General features: G+C 34.3%; 21 non-coding genes across 21 annotated transcripts; all 21 read right to left on the bottom strand.

The window, feature by feature from the left end:
- Positions 1–1,191: 1,191 nt before the first annotated feature.
- Positions 1,192–1,302, bottom strand: trnal-caa (transfer RNA leucine (anticodon CAA)). The gene is made up of 2 exons: positions 1,265–1,302; positions 1,192–1,237 (listed from the first exon to the last, which is right to left on the bottom strand). It is a non-coding gene; the product is annotated as a tRNA-Leu (tRNA).
- A 350-nt stretch (positions 1,303–1,652) lies between these two features.
- trnal-caa (transfer RNA leucine (anticodon CAA)) lies at positions 1,653–1,764 on the bottom strand. The gene is made up of 2 exons: positions 1,727–1,764; positions 1,653–1,698 (listed from the first exon to the last, which is right to left on the bottom strand). It is a non-coding gene; the product is annotated as a tRNA-Leu (tRNA).
- A 792-nt stretch (positions 1,765–2,556) lies between these two features.
- Positions 2,557–2,668, bottom strand: trnal-caa (transfer RNA leucine (anticodon CAA)). The gene is made up of 2 exons: positions 2,631–2,668; positions 2,557–2,602 (listed from the first exon to the last, which is right to left on the bottom strand). It is a non-coding gene; the product is annotated as a tRNA-Leu (tRNA).
- Positions 2,669–2,998: 330 nt separating this feature from the next.
- trnal-caa (transfer RNA leucine (anticodon CAA)) lies at positions 2,999–3,109 on the bottom strand. The gene is made up of 2 exons: positions 3,072–3,109; positions 2,999–3,044 (listed from the first exon to the last, which is right to left on the bottom strand). It is a non-coding gene; the product is annotated as a tRNA-Leu (tRNA).
- A 772-nt stretch (positions 3,110–3,881) lies between these two features.
- Positions 3,882–3,992, bottom strand: trnal-caa (transfer RNA leucine (anticodon CAA)). The gene is made up of 2 exons: positions 3,955–3,992; positions 3,882–3,927 (listed from the first exon to the last, which is right to left on the bottom strand). It is a non-coding gene; the product is annotated as a tRNA-Leu (tRNA).
- Positions 3,993–4,543: 551 nt separating this feature from the next.
- Positions 4,544–4,655, bottom strand: trnal-caa (transfer RNA leucine (anticodon CAA)). The gene is made up of 2 exons: positions 4,618–4,655; positions 4,544–4,589 (listed from the first exon to the last, which is right to left on the bottom strand). It is a non-coding gene; the product is annotated as a tRNA-Leu (tRNA).
- A 330-nt stretch (positions 4,656–4,985) lies between these two features.
- Positions 4,986–5,097, bottom strand: trnal-caa (transfer RNA leucine (anticodon CAA)). The gene is made up of 2 exons: positions 5,060–5,097; positions 4,986–5,031 (listed from the first exon to the last, which is right to left on the bottom strand). It is a non-coding gene; the product is annotated as a tRNA-Leu (tRNA).
- A 792-nt stretch (positions 5,098–5,889) lies between these two features.
- On the bottom strand, positions 5,890–6,001 carry trnal-caa (transfer RNA leucine (anticodon CAA)). The gene is made up of 2 exons: positions 5,964–6,001; positions 5,890–5,935 (listed from the first exon to the last, which is right to left on the bottom strand). It is a non-coding gene; the product is annotated as a tRNA-Leu (tRNA).
- Positions 6,002–6,351: 350 nt separating this feature from the next.
- On the bottom strand, positions 6,352–6,463 carry trnal-caa (transfer RNA leucine (anticodon CAA)). The gene is made up of 2 exons: positions 6,426–6,463; positions 6,352–6,397 (listed from the first exon to the last, which is right to left on the bottom strand). It is a non-coding gene; the product is annotated as a tRNA-Leu (tRNA).
- A 329-nt stretch (positions 6,464–6,792) lies between these two features.
- Positions 6,793–6,904, bottom strand: trnal-caa (transfer RNA leucine (anticodon CAA)). The gene is made up of 2 exons: positions 6,867–6,904; positions 6,793–6,838 (listed from the first exon to the last, which is right to left on the bottom strand). It is a non-coding gene; the product is annotated as a tRNA-Leu (tRNA).
- A 329-nt stretch (positions 6,905–7,233) lies between these two features.
- Positions 7,234–7,345, bottom strand: trnal-caa (transfer RNA leucine (anticodon CAA)). Its single transcript has 2 exons — positions 7,308–7,345; positions 7,234–7,279 (listed from the first exon to the last, which is right to left on the bottom strand). It is a non-coding gene; the product is annotated as a tRNA-Leu (tRNA).
- Positions 7,346–7,695: 350 nt separating this feature from the next.
- On the bottom strand, positions 7,696–7,807 carry trnal-caa (transfer RNA leucine (anticodon CAA)). Its single transcript has 2 exons — positions 7,770–7,807; positions 7,696–7,741 (listed from the first exon to the last, which is right to left on the bottom strand). It is a non-coding gene; the product is annotated as a tRNA-Leu (tRNA).
- Positions 7,808–8,136: 329 nt separating this feature from the next.
- Positions 8,137–8,248, bottom strand: trnal-caa (transfer RNA leucine (anticodon CAA)). The gene is made up of 2 exons: positions 8,211–8,248; positions 8,137–8,182 (listed from the first exon to the last, which is right to left on the bottom strand). It is a non-coding gene; the product is annotated as a tRNA-Leu (tRNA).
- Positions 8,249–8,577: 329 nt separating this feature from the next.
- trnal-caa (transfer RNA leucine (anticodon CAA)) lies at positions 8,578–8,689 on the bottom strand. The gene is made up of 2 exons: positions 8,652–8,689; positions 8,578–8,623 (listed from the first exon to the last, which is right to left on the bottom strand). It is a non-coding gene; the product is annotated as a tRNA-Leu (tRNA).
- Positions 8,690–10,318: 1,629 nt separating this feature from the next.
- Positions 10,319–10,430, bottom strand: trnal-caa (transfer RNA leucine (anticodon CAA)). The gene is made up of 2 exons: positions 10,393–10,430; positions 10,319–10,364 (listed from the first exon to the last, which is right to left on the bottom strand). It is a non-coding gene; the product is annotated as a tRNA-Leu (tRNA).
- A 350-nt stretch (positions 10,431–10,780) lies between these two features.
- Positions 10,781–10,892, bottom strand: trnal-caa (transfer RNA leucine (anticodon CAA)). Its single transcript has 2 exons — positions 10,855–10,892; positions 10,781–10,826 (listed from the first exon to the last, which is right to left on the bottom strand). It is a non-coding gene; the product is annotated as a tRNA-Leu (tRNA).
- Positions 10,893–11,211: 319 nt separating this feature from the next.
- Positions 11,212–11,323, bottom strand: trnal-caa (transfer RNA leucine (anticodon CAA)). The gene is made up of 2 exons: positions 11,286–11,323; positions 11,212–11,257 (listed from the first exon to the last, which is right to left on the bottom strand). It is a non-coding gene; the product is annotated as a tRNA-Leu (tRNA).
- A 791-nt stretch (positions 11,324–12,114) lies between these two features.
- Positions 12,115–12,226, bottom strand: trnal-caa (transfer RNA leucine (anticodon CAA)). The gene is made up of 2 exons: positions 12,189–12,226; positions 12,115–12,160 (listed from the first exon to the last, which is right to left on the bottom strand). It is a non-coding gene; the product is annotated as a tRNA-Leu (tRNA).
- A 319-nt stretch (positions 12,227–12,545) lies between these two features.
- On the bottom strand, positions 12,546–12,657 carry trnal-caa (transfer RNA leucine (anticodon CAA)). The gene is made up of 2 exons: positions 12,620–12,657; positions 12,546–12,591 (listed from the first exon to the last, which is right to left on the bottom strand). It is a non-coding gene; the product is annotated as a tRNA-Leu (tRNA).
- Positions 12,658–13,448: 791 nt separating this feature from the next.
- On the bottom strand, positions 13,449–13,560 carry trnal-caa (transfer RNA leucine (anticodon CAA)). The gene is made up of 2 exons: positions 13,523–13,560; positions 13,449–13,494 (listed from the first exon to the last, which is right to left on the bottom strand). It is a non-coding gene; the product is annotated as a tRNA-Leu (tRNA).
- A 1,665-nt stretch (positions 13,561–15,225) lies between these two features.
- Positions 15,226–15,337, bottom strand: trnal-caa (transfer RNA leucine (anticodon CAA)). The gene is made up of 2 exons: positions 15,300–15,337; positions 15,226–15,271 (listed from the first exon to the last, which is right to left on the bottom strand). It is a non-coding gene; the product is annotated as a tRNA-Leu (tRNA).
- Between the last annotated feature and the right edge of the window lie 1,633 nt (positions 15,338–16,970).

Below are 16,970 nucleotides of genomic sequence, written 5' to 3'. Positions count from 1 at the left end.
CATAATGTCTGATATGTCTGATGGAAACATGTAGATAATAAGATACAAAGAAAAAGAAACAAAAAATGTTAAAAGCTAATGAAAGATATATTAAAAAACATTTTTCAATGGAATTTTAGTAACTTATTGAATTCTAAACTAGGCATATGTTGATATGTATTGAACTATTATTCCCGTTTCATGTGTTTTCTGTTCTCAAACTATGACATCTATCAAACTATTAATCACTGTTCATGTGTTTTCCTTTCACCATTTGGAGAATTTTTCGGTTTTGACAAAGAGCTACTCTTTTTTAAGGCAAAAGGTGTGTCAGAAGAGGGATTTGAACCTTCGCCTCCAATCGGAGACCAGAATACCCCTGTAACTAGGAAGGATTCTCACCTTGAGTCTGGCGCCTTAAACCACTCGGCCATCCTGACACTAATAAATGGATAAAATTCGTATTTTTTCATGATTCTGTAACATAATGTCTGATATGTCTGATGGAAACATGTAGATAATAAGATACAAAGAAAAAGAAACAAAAAATGTTAAAAGCTAATGAAAGATATATTAAAAAACATTTTTCAATGGAATTTGAGTAACTTATTGAATTCTAAACTAGGCATATGTTCCCGTTTCATGTGTTTTCTGTTCTCAAACTATGACATCTATCAAACTATTAATCACTGTTCATGTGTTTTCCTTTCACCATTTGGAGAATTTTTCGGTTTTGACAAAGAGCTACTCTTTTTTAAGGCAAAAGGTGTGTCAGAAGAGGGATTTGAACCTTCGCCTCCAATCGGAGACCAGAATACCCCTGTAACTAGGAAGGATTCTCACCTTGAGTCTGGCGCCTTAAACCACTCGGCCATCCTGACACCTACAAAACCTTAAAATTCATATTTTTTCACGATTATGTAACATAACATCTGATATGTCTGATGGTTACATGCAGATCTTGAGATACAAAGAAAAAGAAACAAAAAATATTAAAAGCTAATGAAAGATATAGTAAAAAAACATTTTTCAATGGAATTTGAGTAACTTATTGAATTCTAAACTAGGCATATGTTCCCGTTTCATGTGTTTTCTGTTCTCAAACTATGACATCTATCAAACTATTAATCACTGTTCATGTGTTTTCCTTTCACCATTTGGAGAATTTTTCGGTTTTGACAAAGAGCTACTCTTTTTTTAAGGCAAAAGGTGTGTCAGAAGAGGGATTTGAACCCTCGCCTCCAATCGGAGACCAGAAAACCCTGTAACTAGGAAGGATTCTCACCTTGAGTCTGGCGCCTTAGACCACTCGGCCATCCTGACACTAATAAATGGATAAAATTCGTATTTTTTCATGATTCTGTAACATAATGTCTGATATGTCTGATGGAAACATGTAGATAATAAGATACAAAGAAAAAGAAACAAAAAATGTTAAAAGCTAATGAAAGATATATTAAAAAACATTTTTCAATGGAATTTTAGTAACTTATTGAATTCTAAACTAGGCATATGTTGATATGTATTGAACTATTATTCCCGTTTCATGTGTTTTCTGTTCTCAAACTATGACATCTATCAAACTATTAATCACTGTTCATGTGTTTTCCTTTCACCATTTGGAGAATTTTTCGGTTTTGACAAAGAGCTACTCTTTTTTAAGGCAAAAGGTGTGTCAGAAGAGGGATTTGAACCCTCGCCTCCAATCGGAGACCAGAATACCCCTGTAACTAGGAAGGATTCTCACCTTGAGTCTGGCGCCTTAGACCACTCGGCCATCCTGACAACTACAAAACCTTAAAATTCATATTTTTTCACGATTATGTAACATAACATCTGATATGTCTGATGGTTACATGCAGATCTTAAGATACAAAGAAAAAGAAACAAAAAATGTTAAAAGCTAATGAAAGATATAGTAAAAAACATTTTTCAATGGAATTTGAGTAACTTATTGAATTCTAAACTAGGCATATGTTCCCGTTTCATGTGTTTTCTGTTCTCAAACTATGACATCTATCAAACTATTAATCACTGTTCATGTGTTTTCCTTTCACCATTTGGAGAATTTTTCGGTTTTGACAAAGAGCTACTCTTTTTTAAGGCAAAAGCTGTGTCAGAAGAGGGATTTAAACCCTCGCCTCCAATCGGAGACCAGAATACCCCTGTAACTAGGAAGGATTCTCACCTTGAGTCTGGCGCCTTAGACCACTCGGCCATCCTGACACTTATAAATCCTTAAAATTCATATTTTTTCATGATTCTGTAACATAATGTCTGATATGTCTGATGGAAACATGTAGATAATAAGATACAAAGAAAAAGAAACAAAAAATGTTAAAAGCTAATGAAAGATATATTAAAAAACATTTTTCAATGGAATTTTAGTAACGTATTGAATTCTAAACTAGGCATATGTTGATATGTATTGAACTATTATTCCCGTTTCATGTGTTTTCTGTTCTCAAACTATGACATCTATCAAACTATTAATCACTGTTCATGTGTTTTCCTTCCACCATTTGGAGAATTTTTCGGTTTTGACAAAGAGCTACTCTTTTTTTAAGGCAAAAGGTGTGTCAGAAGAGGGATTTGAACCCTCGCCTCCAATCGGAGACCAGAATACCCCTGTAACTAGGAAGGATTCTCACCTTGAGTCTGGCGCCTTAGACCACTCGGCCATCCTGACACCTACAAAACCTTAAAATTCATATTTTTTCACGATTATGTAACATAACATCTGATATGTCTGATGGTTACATGCAGATCTTAAGATACAAAGAAAAAGAAACAAAAAATGTTAAAAGCTAATGAAAGATATAGTAAAAAACATTTTTCAATGGAATTTGAGTAACTTATTGAATTCTAAACTAGGCATATGTTCCCGTTTCATGTGTTTTCTGTTCTCAAACTATGACATCTATCAAACTATTAATCACTGTTCATGTGTTTTCCTTTCACCATTTGGAGAATTTTTCGGTTTTGACAAAGAGCTACTCTTTTTTTAAGGCAAAAGGTGTGTCAGAAGAGGGATTTGAACCCTCGCCTCCAATCGGAGACCAGAAAACCCTGTAACTAGGAAGGATTCTCACCTTGAGTCTGGCGCCTTAGACCACTCGGCCATCCTGACACTAATAAATGGATAAAATTCGTATTTTTTCATGATTCTGTAACATAATGTCTGATATGTCTGATGGAAACATGTAGATAATAAGATACAAAGAAAAAGAAACAAAAAATGTTAAAAGCTAATGAAAGATATATTAAAAAACATTTTTCAATGGAATTTGAGTAACTTATTGAATTCTAAACTAGGCATATGTTCCCGTTTCATGTGTTTTCTGTTCTCAAACTATGACATCTATCAAACTATTAATCACTGTTCATGTGTTTTCCTTTCACCATTTGGAGAATTTTTCGGTTTTGACAAAGAGCTACTCTTTTTTAAGGCAAAAGGTGTGTCAGAAGAGGGATTTGAACCTTCGCCTCCAATCGGAGACCAGAATACCCCTGTAACTAGGAAGGATTCTCACCTTGAGTCTGGCGCCTTAAACCACTCGGCCATCCTGACACCTACAAAACCTTAAAATTCATATTTTTTCACGATTATGTAACATAACATCTGATATGTCTGATGGTTACATGCAGATCTTGAGATACAAAGAAAAAGAAACAAAAAATATTAAAAGCTAATGAAAGATATAGTAAAAAAACATTTTTCAATGGAATTTGAGTAACTTATTGAATTCTAAACTAGGCATATGTTCCCGTTTCATGTGTTTTCTGTTCTCAAACTATGACATCTATCAAACTATTAATCACTGTTCATGTGTTTTCCTTTCACCATTTGGAGAATTTTTCGGTTTTGACAAAGAGCTACTCTTTTTTTAAGGCAAAAGGTGTGTCAGAAGAGGGATTTGAACCCTCGCCTCCAATCGGAGACCAGAAAACCCTGTAACTAGGAAGGATTCTCACCTTGAGTCTGGCGCCTTAGACCACTCGGCCATCCTGACACTAATAAATGGATAAAATTCGTATTTTTTCATGATTCTGTAACATAATGTCTGATATGTCTGATGGAAACATGTAGATAATAAGATACAAAGAAAAAGAAACAAAAAATGTTAAAAGCTAATGAAAGATATATTAAAAAACATTTTTCAATGGAATTTTAGTAACTTATTGAATTCTCTCACCTTGAGTCTGGCGCCTTAGACCACTCGGCCATCCTGACAACTACAAAACCTTAAAATTCATATTTTTTCACGATTATGTAACATAACATCTGATATGTCTGATGGTTACATGCAGATCTTAAGATACAAAGAAAAAGAAACAAAAAATGTTAAAAGCTAATGAAAGATATAGTAAAAAACATTTTTCAATGGAATTTGAGTAACTTATTGAATTCTAAACTAGGCATATGTTCCCGTTTCATGTGTTTTCTGTTCTCAAACTATGACATCTATCAAACTATTAATCACTGTTCATGTGTTTTCCTTTCACCATTTGGAGAATTTTTCGGTTTTGACAAAGAGCTACTCTTTTTTTAAGGCAAAAGGTGTGTCAGAAGAGGGATTTGAACCCTCGCCTCCAATCGGAGACCAGAATACCCCTGTAACTAGGAAGGATTCTCACCTTGAGTCTGGCGCCTTAGACCACTCGGCCATCCTGACAACTACAAAACCTTAAAATTCATATTTTTTCACGATTATGTAACATAACATCTGATATGTCTGATGGTTACATGCAGATCTTAAGATACAAAGAAAAAGAAACAAAAAATGTTAAAAGCTAATGAAAGATATAGTAAAAAACATTTTTCAATGGAATTTGAGTAACTTATTGAATTCTAAACTAGGCATATGTTCCCGTTTCATGTGTTTTCTGTTCTCAAACTATGACATCTATCAAACTATTAATCACTGTTCATGTGTTTTCCTTTCACCATTTGGATAATTTTTCGGTTTTGACAAAGAGCTACTCTTTTTTTAAGGCAAAAGGTGTGTCAGAAGAGGGATTTGAACCCTCGCCTCCAATCGGAGACCAGAATACCCCTGTAACTAGGAAGGATTCTCACCTTGAGTCTGGCGCCTTAGACCACTCGGCCATCCTGACAACTACAAAACCTTAAAATTCATATTTTTTCACGATTATGTAACATAACATCTGATATGTCTGATGGTTACATGCAGATCTTAAGATACAAAGAAAAAGAAACAAAAAATGTTAAAAGCTAATGAAAGATATAGTAAAAAACATTTTTCAATGGAATTTGAGTAACTTATTGAATTCTAAACTAGGCATATGTTCCCGTTTCATGTGTTTTCTGTTCTCAAACTATGACATCTATCAAACTATTAATCACTGTTCATGTGTTTTCCTTTCACCATTTGGAGAATTTTTCGGTTTTGACAAAGAGCTACTCTTTTTTAAGGCAAAAGCTGTGTCAGAAGAGGGATTTAAACCCTCGCCTCCAATCGGAGACCAGAATACCCCTGTAACTAGGAAGGATTCTCACCTTGAGTCTGGCGCCTTAGACCACTCGGCCATCCTGACACTTATAAATCCTTAAAATTCATATTTTTTCATGATTCTGTAACATAATGTCTGATATGTCTGATGGAAACATGTAGATAATAAGATACAAAGAAAAAGAAACAAAAAATGTTAAAAGCTAATGAAAGATATATTAAAAAACATTTTTCAATGGAATTTTAGTAACGTATTGAATTCTAAACTAGGCATATGTTGGTATGTATTGAACTATTATTCCCGTTTCATGTGTTTTCTGTTCTCAAACTATGACATCTATCAAACTATTAATCACTGTTCATGTGTTTTCCTTCCACCATTTGGAGAATTTTTCGGTTTTGACAAAGAGCTACTCTTTTTTTAAGGCAAAAGGTGTGTCAGAAGAGGGATTTGAACCCTCGCCTCCAATCGGAGACCAGAATACCCCTGTAACTAGGAAGGATTCTCACCTTGAGTCTGGCGCCTTAGACCACTCGGCCATCCTGACACTAATAAATGGATAAAATTCATATTTTTTCATGATTCTGTAACATAATGTCTGATATGTCTGATGGAAACATGTAGATAATAAGATACAAAGAAAAAGAAACAAAAAATGTTAAAAGCTAATGAAAGATATATTAAAAAACATTTTTCAATGGAATTTTAGTAACTTATTGAATTCTAAACTAGGCATATGTTGATATGTATTGAACTATTATTCCCGTTTCATGTGTTTTCTGTTCTCAAACTATGACATCTATCAAACTATTAATCACTGTTCATGTGTTTTCCTTTCACCATTTGGAGAATTTTTCGGTTCTGACAAAGAGCTACTCTTTTTTAAGTCAAAAACTGTGTCAGAAGAGGGATTTGAACCCTCGCCTCCAATAGGAGACCAGAATACCCCTGTAACTAGGAAGGATTCTCACCTTGAGTCTGGCGCCTTAGACCACTCGGCCATCTTGACAAGTACAAAACCTTAAAATTCATATTTTTTCACGATTATGTAACATAACATCTGATATGTCTGATGGTTACATGCAGATCTTAAGATACAAAGAAAAATAAACAAAAAATGTTAAAAGCTAATGAAAGATATAGTAAAAAACATTTTTCAATGGAATTTGAGTAACTTATTGAATTCTAAACTAGGCATATGTTCCCGTTTCATGTGTTTTCTGTTCTCAAACTATGACATCTATCAAACTATTAATCACTGTTCATGTGTTTTCCTTTCACCATTTGGAGAATTTTTCGGTTCTGACAAAGAGCGACTCTTTTTTAAGTCAAAAACTGTGTCAGAAGAGGGATTTGAACCCTCGCCTCCAATAGGAGACCAGAATACCCCTGTAACTAGGAAGGATTCTCACCTTGAGTCTGGCGCCTTAAACCACTCGGCCATCCTGACACCTACAAAACCTTAAAATTCATATTTTTTCACGATTATGTAACATAACATCTGATATGTCTGATGGTTACATGCAGATCTTAAGATACAAAGAAAAAGAAACAAAAATATTAAAAGCTAATGAAAGATATAGTAAAAAAACATTTTTCAATGGAATTTGAGTAACTTATTGAATTCTAAACTAGGCATATGTTCCCGTTTCATGTGTTTTCTGTTCTCAAACTATGACATCTATCAAACTATTAATCACTGTTCATCTGTTTTCCTTTCACCATTTGGAGAATTTTTCGGTTTTGACAAAGAGCTACTCTTTTTTAAGGCAAAAGGTGTGTCAGAAGAGGGATTTGAACCCTCGCCTCCAATCGGAGACCAGAATACCCCTGTAACTAGGAAGGATTCTCACCTTGAGTCTGGCGCCTTAGACCACTCGGCCATCCTGACACTAATAAATGGATAAAATTCATATTTTTTCATGATTCTGTAACATAATGTCTGATATGTCTGATGGAAACATGTAGATAATAAGATACAAAGAAAAAGAAACAAAAAATGTTAAAAGCTAATGAAAGATATATTAAAAAACATTTTTCAATGGAATTTTAGTAACTTATTGAATTCTAAACTAGGCATATGTTGATATGTATTGAACTATTATTCCCGTTTCATGTGTTTTCTGTTCTCAAACTATGACATCTATCAAACTATTAATCACTGTTCATGTGTTTTCCTTTCACCATTTGGAGAATTTTTCGGTTCTGACAAAGAGCTACTCTTTTTTAAGTCAAAAACTGTGTCAGAAGAGGGATTTGAACCCTCGCCTCCAATAGGAGACCAGAATACCCCTGTAACTAGGAAGGATTCTCACCTTGAGTCTGGCGCCTTAGACCACTCGGCCATCTTGACAAGTACAAAACCTTAAAATTCATATTTTTTCACGATTATGTAACATAACATCTGATATGTCTGATGGTTACATGCAGATCTTAAGATACAAAGAAAAATAAACAAAAAATGTTAAAAGCTAATGAAAGATATAGTAAAAAACATTTTTCAATGGAATTTGAGTAACTTATTGAATTCTAAACTAGGCATATGTTCCCGTTTCATGTGTTTTCTGTTCTCAAACTATGACATCTATCAAACTATTAATCACTGTTCATGTGTTTTCCTTTCACCATTTGGAGAATTTTTCGGTTCTGACAAAGAGCGACTCTTTTTTAAGTCAAAAACTGTGTCAGAAGAGGGATTTGAACCCTCGCCTCCAATAGGAGACCAGAATACCCCTGTAACTAGGAAGGATTCTCACCTTGAGTCTGGCGCCTTAAACCACTCGGCCATCCTGACACCTACAAAACCTTAAAATTCATATTTTTTCACGATTATGTAACATAACATCTGATATGTCTGATGGTTACATGCAGATCTTAAGATACAAAGAAAAAGAAACAAAAATATTAAAAGCTAATGAAAGATATAGTAAAAAAACATTTTTCAATGGAATTTGAGTAACTTATTGAATTCTAAACTAGGCATATGTTCCCGTTTCATGTGTTTTCTGTTCTCAAACTATGACATCTATCAAACTATTAATCACTGTTCATCTGTTTTCCTTTCACCATTTGGAGAATTTTTCGGTTTTGACAAAGAGCTACTCTTTTTTAAGGCAAAAGGTGTGTCAGAAGAGGGATTTGAACCCTCGCCTCCAATCGGAGACCAGAATACCCCTGTAACTAGGAAGGATTCTCACCTTGAGTCTGGCGCCTTAGACCACTCGGCCATCCTGACAACTACAAAACCTTAAAATTCATATTTTTTCACGATTATGTGACATAACATCTGATATGTCGGATGGTTACATGCAGATCTTAAGATACAAAGAAAAATAAACAAAAAATGTTAAAAGCTAATGAAAGATATAGTAAAAAACATTTTTCAATGGAATTTGAGTAACTTATTGAATTCTAAACTAGGCATATGTTCCCGTTTCATGTGTTTTCTGTTCTCAAACTATGACATCTATCAAACTATTAATCACTGTTCATGTGTTTTCCTTTCACCATTTGGAGAATTTTTCGGTTTTGACAAAGAGCTACTCTTTTTTTAAGGCAAAAGGTGTGTCAGAAGAGGGATTTGAACCCTCGCCTCCAATCGGAGACCAGAATACCCCTGTAACTAGGAAGGATTCTCACCTTGCGTCTGGCGCCTTAGACCACTCGGCCATCCTGACAACTACAAAACCTTAAAATTCATATTTTTTCACGATTATGTAACATAACATCTGATATGTCTGATGGTTACATGCAGATCTTAAGATACAAAGAAAAAGAAACAAAAAATGTTAAAAGCTAATGAAAGATATAGTAAAAAACATTTTTCAATGGAATTTGAGTAACTTATTGAATTCTAAACTAGGCATATGTTCCCGTTTCATGTGTTTTCTGTTCTCAAACTATGACATCTATCAAACTATTAATCACTGTTCATGTGTTTTCCTTTCACCATTTGGAGAATTTTTCGGTTCTGACAAAGAGCTACTCTTTTTTAAGTCAAAAACTGTGTCAGAAGAGGGATTTGAACCCTTGCATCCAATCGGAGACCAGAATACCCCTGTAACTAGGAAGGATTCTCACCTTGAGTCTGGCGCCTTAGACCACTCGGCCATCCTGACAACTACAAAACCTTAAAATTCATAGTTTTTCACGATTATGTAACATAACATCTGATATGTCTGATGGTTACATGCAGATCTTAAGATACAAAGAAAAAGAAACAAAACATGTTAAAAGCTAATGAAAGATATAGTAAAAAACATTTTTCAATGGAATTTGAGTAACTTTATGAAATCTAAACTAGGCATATGTTCCCGTTTCATGTGTTTTCTGTTCTCAAACTATGACATCTATCAAACTATTAATCACTGTTCATGTGTTTTCCTGTTTCCATTTTCGGTTTTGACAAAGAGCTACTCTTTTTTAAGGCAAAAGCTGTGTCAGAAGAGGGATTTGAACCCTCGCCTCCAATCAGAGACCAGAATACCCCTGTAAGTAGGAAAGATTCTCACCTTAGACCACTCGGCCATCCTGACAACTACAAAACCTTAAAATTCATATTTTTTCACGATTATGTAACATAACATCTGATATGTCTGATGGTTACATACAGATCTTAAGATACAAAGAAAAATAAACAAAAAATGTTAAAAGCGAATTAAAGATATAGTAAAAAACATTTTTCAATGGAATTTGAGTAACTTATTGAATTCTAAACTAGGCATATGTTCCCGTTTCATGTGTTTTCTGTTCTCAAACTATGACATCTATCAAACTATTAATCACTGTTCATGTGTTTTCCTTTCACCATTTGGAGAATTTTTCGGTTTTGACAAAGAGCTACTCTTTTTTAAGGCAAAAGGTGTGTCAGAAGAGGGATTTGAACCCTCGCCTCCAATCGGAGACCAGAATACCCCTGTAACTAGGAAGGATTCTCACCTTGAGTCTGGCGCCTTAGACCACTCGGCCATCCTGACAACTACAAAACCTTAAAATTCATATTTTTTCACGATTATGTAACATAACATCTGATATGTCTGATGGTTACATGCAGATCTTAAGATACAAAGAAAAATAAACAAAAAATCTTAAAAGCTAATGAAAGATATAGTAAAAAACATTTTTCAATGGAATTTGAGTAACTTATTGAATTCTAAACTAGGCATATGTTGACATGTATTGAACTATTATTCCCGTTTCATGTGTTTTCTGTTCTCAAACTATGACATCTATCAAACTATTAATCACTGTTCATGTGTTTTCCTTTCACCATTCGGAGAATTTTTCGGTTTTGACAAAGAGCTACTCTTTTTTAAGGCAAAAGGTGTGTCAGAAGAGGGATTTGAACCCTCGCCTCCAATCGGAGACCAGAATACCCCTGTAACTAGGAAGAATTCTCACCTTGAGTCTGGCGCCTTAGACCACTCGGCCATCCTGACAACTACAAAACTTTAAAATTCATATTTTTTCACGATTATGTAACATAACATCTGATATGTCTGATGGTTACATACAGATCTTAAGATACAAAGAAAAAGAAACAAAAAATATTAAAAGCTAATTAAAGATATAGTAAAAAACATTTTTCAATGGAATTTGAGTAACTTATTGAATTCTAAACTAGGCATATGTTCCCGTTTCATGTGTTTTCTGTTCTCAAACTATGACATCTATCAAACTATTAATCACTGTTCATGTGTTTTCCTGTTTCCATTTTCTGTTTTGACAAAGAGCTACTCTTTTTGAAGGCAAAAGGTGTGTCAGAAGAGGGATTTGAACCCTCGCCTCCAATCGGAGACCAGAATACCCCTGTAACCAGGAAGGATTCTCACCTTGAGTCTGGCGCCTTAGACCACTCGGCCATCCTGACAACTACAAAACCTTAAAATTCATATTTTTTCACGATTATGTAACATAACATCTGATATGTCTGATGGTTACATGCAGATCTTAAGATACAAAGAAAAAGAAACAAAAAATGTTAAAAGCTAATGAAAGATATAGTAAAAAACATTTTTCAATGGAATTTGAGTAACTTATTGAATTCTAAACTAGGCATATGTTCCTGTTTCATGTGTTTTCTGTTCTCAAACTATGACATCTATCAAACTATTAATCACTGTTCATGTGTTTTCCTTTCACCATTTGGAGAATTTTTCGGTTTTGACAAAGAGCTACTCTTTTTCAAGGCAAAAGGTGTGTCAGAAGAGGGATTTGAACCCTCGCCTCCAATCAGAGACCAGAATACCCCTGTAACTAGGAAGGATTCTCACCTTGAGTCTGGCGCCTTGGACCACTCGGCCATCCTGACACTCATAAATGCGTAAAATTCATATTTTTTCATGATTCTGTAACATAATGTCTGATATGTCTGATGGAAACATGTAGATAATAAGATACAAAGAAAAATAAACAAAAAATGTTAAAAGCTAATGAAAGATATAGTAAAAAACATTTTTCAATGGAATTTTAGTAACTTATTGAATTCTAAACTAGGCATATGTTGACATGTATTGAACTATTATTCCCGTTTCATGTGTTTTCTGTTCTCAAACTATGACATCTATCAAACTATTAATCACTGTTCATGTGTTTTCCTTTCACCATTTGGAGAATTTTTCGGTTTTGACAAAGAGCTACTCTTTTTTAATGCAAAAGCTGTGTCAGAAGAGGGATTTGAACCCTCGCCTCCAATCGGAGACCAGAATACCCCTGTAACTAGGAAGGATTCTCACCTTGAGTCTGGCGCCTTAGACCACTCGGCCATCCTGACAACTACAAAACCTTAAAATTCATATTTTTTCACGATTATGTAACATAACATCTGATATGTCTGATGGTTACATGCAGATCTTAAGATACAAAGAAAAAGAAACAAAAAATATTAAAAGCTAATTAAAGATATAGTAAAAAACATTTTTCAATGGAATTTGAGTAACTTATTGAATTCTAAACTAGGCATATGTTCCCGTTTCATGTGTTTTCTGTTCTCAAAATATGACATCTATCAAACTATTAATCACTGTTCATGTGTTTTCCTGTTTCCATTTTCTGTTTTGACAAAGAGCTACTCTTTTTGAAGGCAAAAGGTGTGTCAGAAGAGGGATTTGAACCCTCGCCTCCAATCGGAGACCAGAATACCCCTGTAACCAGGAAGGATTCTCACCTTGAGTCTGGCGCCTTAGACCACTCGGCCATCCTGACAACTACAAAACCTTAAAATTCATATTTTTTCACGATTATGTAACATAACATCTGATATGTCTGATGGTTACATGCAGATCTTAAGATACAAAGAAAAAGAAACAAAAAATGTTAAAAGCTAATGAAAGATATAGTAAAAAACATTTTTCAATGGAATTTGAGTAACTTATTGAATTCTAAACTAGGCATATGTTCCTGTTTCATGTGTTTTCTGTTCTCAAACTATGACATCTATCAAACTATTAATCACTGTTCATGTGTTTTCCTTTCACCATTTGGAGAATTTTTCGGTTTTGACAAAGAGCTACTCTTTTTCAAGGCAAAAGGTGTGTCAGAAGAGGGATTTGAACCCTCGCCTCCAATCAGAGACCAGAATACCCCTGTAACTAGGAAGGATTCTCACCTTGAGTCTGGCGCCTTGGACCACTCGGCCATCCTGACACTCATAAATGCGTAAAATTCATATTTTTTCATGATTCTGTAACATAATGTCTGATATGTCTGATGGAAACATGTAGATAATAAGATACAAAGAAAAATAAACAAAAAATGTTAAAAGCTAATGAAAGATATAGTAAAAAACATTTTTCAATGGAATTTTAGTAACTTATTGAATTCTAAACTAGGCATATGTTGACATGTATTGAACTATTATTCCCGTTTCATGTGTTTTCTGTTCTCAAACTATGACATCTATCAAACTATTAATCACTGTTCATGTGTTTTCCTTTCACCATTTGGAGAATTTTTCGGTTTTGACAAAGAGCTACTCTTTTTTAATGCAAAAGCTGTGTCAGAAGAGGGATTTGAACCCTCGCCTCCAATCGGAGACCAGAATACCCCTGTAACTAGGAAGGATTCTCACCTTGAGTCTGGCGCCTTAGACCACTCGGCCATCCTGACAACTACAAAACCTTAAAATTCATATTTTTTCACGATTATGTAACATAACATCTGATATGTCTGATGGTTACATGCAGATCTTAAGATACAAAGAAAAAGAAACAAAAAATATTAAAAGCTAATTAAAGATATAGTAAAAAACATTTTTCAATGGAATTTGAGTAACTTATTGAATTCTAAACTAGGCATATGTTCCCGTTTCATGTGTTTTCTGTTCTCAAAATATGACATCTATCAAACTATTAATCACTGTTCATGTGTTTTCCTTTCACCATTTGGAGAATTTTTTGGTTTTGACAAAGAGCTACTCTTTTTTTAAGTCAAAAACTGTGTCAGAAGAGGGATTTGAACCCTCGCCTCCAATCAGAGACCTGTAACTAGGAAGGATTCTCACCTTGAGTCTGGCGCCTTAGACCACTCGGCCATCCTGACACTTGTAAATCCTTAAAATCCATATTTTTTCATGATTCTGTAACATAATGTCTGATATGTCTGATGGAAACATGTAGATAATGAGATACAAAGAAAAATAAACAAAAAATCTTAAAAGCTAATGAAAGATATAGTAAAAAACATTTTTCAATGGAATTTGAGTAAGTTATTGAATTCTAAACTAGGCATATGTTGACATGTATTGAACTATTATTACCGTTTCATGTGTTTTCTGTTCTCAAACTATGACATCTATCAAACTATTAATCACTGTTCATGTGTTTTCCTGTTTCCATTTTCTGTTTTGACAAAGAGCTACTCTTTTTTAAGGCAAAAGGTGTGTCAGAAGAGGGATTTGAACCCTTGCCTCCAATCGGAGACCAGAATACCCCTGTAACTAGGAAGGATTCTCACCTTGAGTCTGGCGCCTTAGACCACTCGGCCATCCTGACACTTATAAATCCTTAAAATTCATATTTTTTAATAATTCTGTAACATAATGTCTGATATGTCTGATGGAAACATGTACATAATAAGATACAAAGAAAAAGAAACAAAAAATGTTAAAAGCTAATGAAAGATATAGTAAAAAACATTTTTCAATGGAATTTGAGTAACTTATTGAATTCTAAACTAGGCATATGTTGACATGTATTGAACTATTATTCCCGTTTCATGTGTTTTCTGTTCTCAAACTATGACATCTATCAAACTATTAATCACTGTTCATGTGTTTTCCTTTCACCATTTGGAGAATTTTTCGGTTTTGACAAAGAGCTACTCTTTTTTAAGGCAAAAGCTGTGTCAGAAGAGGGATTTGAACCCTCGCCTCCAATCAGAGACCAGAATACCCCTGTAACTAGGAAGGATTCTCACCTTGAGTCTGGCGCCTTAGACCACTCGGCCATCCTGACAACTACAAAACCTTAAAATTCATATTTTTTCACGATTATGTAACATAACATCTGATATGTCTGATGGTTACATGCAGATCTTAAGATACAAAGAAAAAGAAACAAAAAATGTTAAAAGCTAATTAAAGATATAGTAAAAAACATTTTTCAATGGAATTTGAGTAACTTATTGAATTCTAAACTAGGCATATGTTCCCGTTTCATGTGTTTTCTGTTCTCAGACTATGACATCTATCAAACTATTAATCACTGTTCATGTGTTTTCCTGTTTCCATTTTCTGTTTTGACAAAGAGCTACTCTTTTTGAAGGCAAAAGGTGTGTCAGAAGAGGGATTTGAACCCTCGCCTCCAATCGGAGACCAGAATACCCCTGTAACCAGGAAGGATTCTCACCTTGAGTCTGGCGCCTTAGACCACTCGGCCATCCTGACAACTACAAAACCTTAAAATTCATATTTTTTCACGATTATGTAACATAACATCTGATATGTCTGATGGTTACATGCAGATCTTAAGATACAAAGAAAAAGAAACAAAAAATGTTAAAAGCTAATGAAAGATATAGTAAAAAACATTTTTCAATGGAATTTGAGTAACTTATTGAATTCTAAACTAGGCATATGTTCCCGTTTCATGTGTTTTCTGTTCTCAAACTATGACATCTATCAAACTATTAATCACTGTTCATGTGTTTTCCTTTCACCATTTGGAGAATTTTTCGGTTTTGACAAAGAGCTACTCTTTTTTAAGGCAAAAGGTGTGTCAGAAGAGGGATTTGAACCCTCGCCTCCAATCGGAGACCAGAATACCCCTGTAACTAGGAAGGATTCTCACCTTGTGTCTGGCGCCTTGGACCACTCGGCCATCCTGACACTTATAATTGCGTAAAATTCATATTTTTTCATGATTCTGTAACATAATGTCTGATATGTCTGATGGTTACATGCAGATCTTAAGATACAAAGAAAAAGAAACAAAAAATGTTAAAAGCTAATGAAAGATATAGTAAAAAACATTTTTCAATGGAATTTGAGTAACTTATTGAATTCTAAACTAGGCATATGTTCCCGTTTCGTGTGTTTTCTGTTCTCAAACTATGACATCTATCAAACTATTAATCACTGTTCATGTGTTTTCCTTTCAACATTTGGAGAATTTTTCGGTTTTGACAAAGAGCTACTCTTTTTTAAGGCAAAAGGTGTGTCAGAAGAGGGATTTGAACCCTCGCCTCCAATCGGAGACCAGAATACCCCTGTAACTAGGAAGGATTCTCACCTTGAGTCTGGCGCCTTAAACCACTCGGCAATCCTGACACCTACAAAACCTTAAAATTCATATTTTTTCACGATTATGTAACATAACATCTGATATGTCTGATGGTTACATGCAGATCTTAAGATACAAAGAAAAAGAAACAAAAAATGTTAAAAGCTAATGAAAGATATAGTAAAAAACATTTTTCAATGGAATTTGAGTAACTTACTGAATTCTAAACTAGGCATATGTTCCCGTTTCATGTGTTTTCTGTTCTCAAACTATGACATCTATCAAACTATTAATCACTGTTCATGTGTTTTCCTTTCACCATTTGGAGAATTTTTCGGTTTTGACAAAGAGCTACTCTTTTTTAAGGCAAAAGGTGTGTCAGAAGAGGGATTTGAACCCTCGCCTCCAATCGGAGACCAGAATACCCCTGTAACTAGGAAGGATTCTCACCTTGTGTCTGGCGCCTTGGACCACTCGGCCATCCTGACACTTATAATTGCGTAAAATTCATATTTTTTCATGATTCTGTAACATAATGTCTGATATGTCTGATGGTTACATGCAGATCTTAAGATACAAAGAAAAAGAAACAAAAAATGTTAAAAGCTAATGAAAGATATAGTAAAAAACATTTTTCAATGGAATTTGAGTAACTTATTGAATTCTAAACTAGGCATATGTTCCCGTTTCGTGTGTTTTCTGTTCTCAAACTATGACATCTATCAAACTATTAATCACTGTTCATGTGTTTTCCTTTCAACATTTGGAGAATTTTTCGGTTTTGACAAAGAGCTACTC

Source organism: Oncorhynchus mykiss, chromosome 11, assembly GCF_057628025.1.
Source record: "Oncorhynchus mykiss isolate SJ-2025 chromosome 11, ASM5762802v1, whole genome shotgun sequence".
NCBI classification, from domain to species: domain Eukaryota; kingdom Metazoa; phylum Chordata; class Actinopteri; order Salmoniformes; family Salmonidae; genus Oncorhynchus; species Oncorhynchus mykiss.
This window is presented reverse-complemented; position numbering and strand designations above follow the sequence as displayed.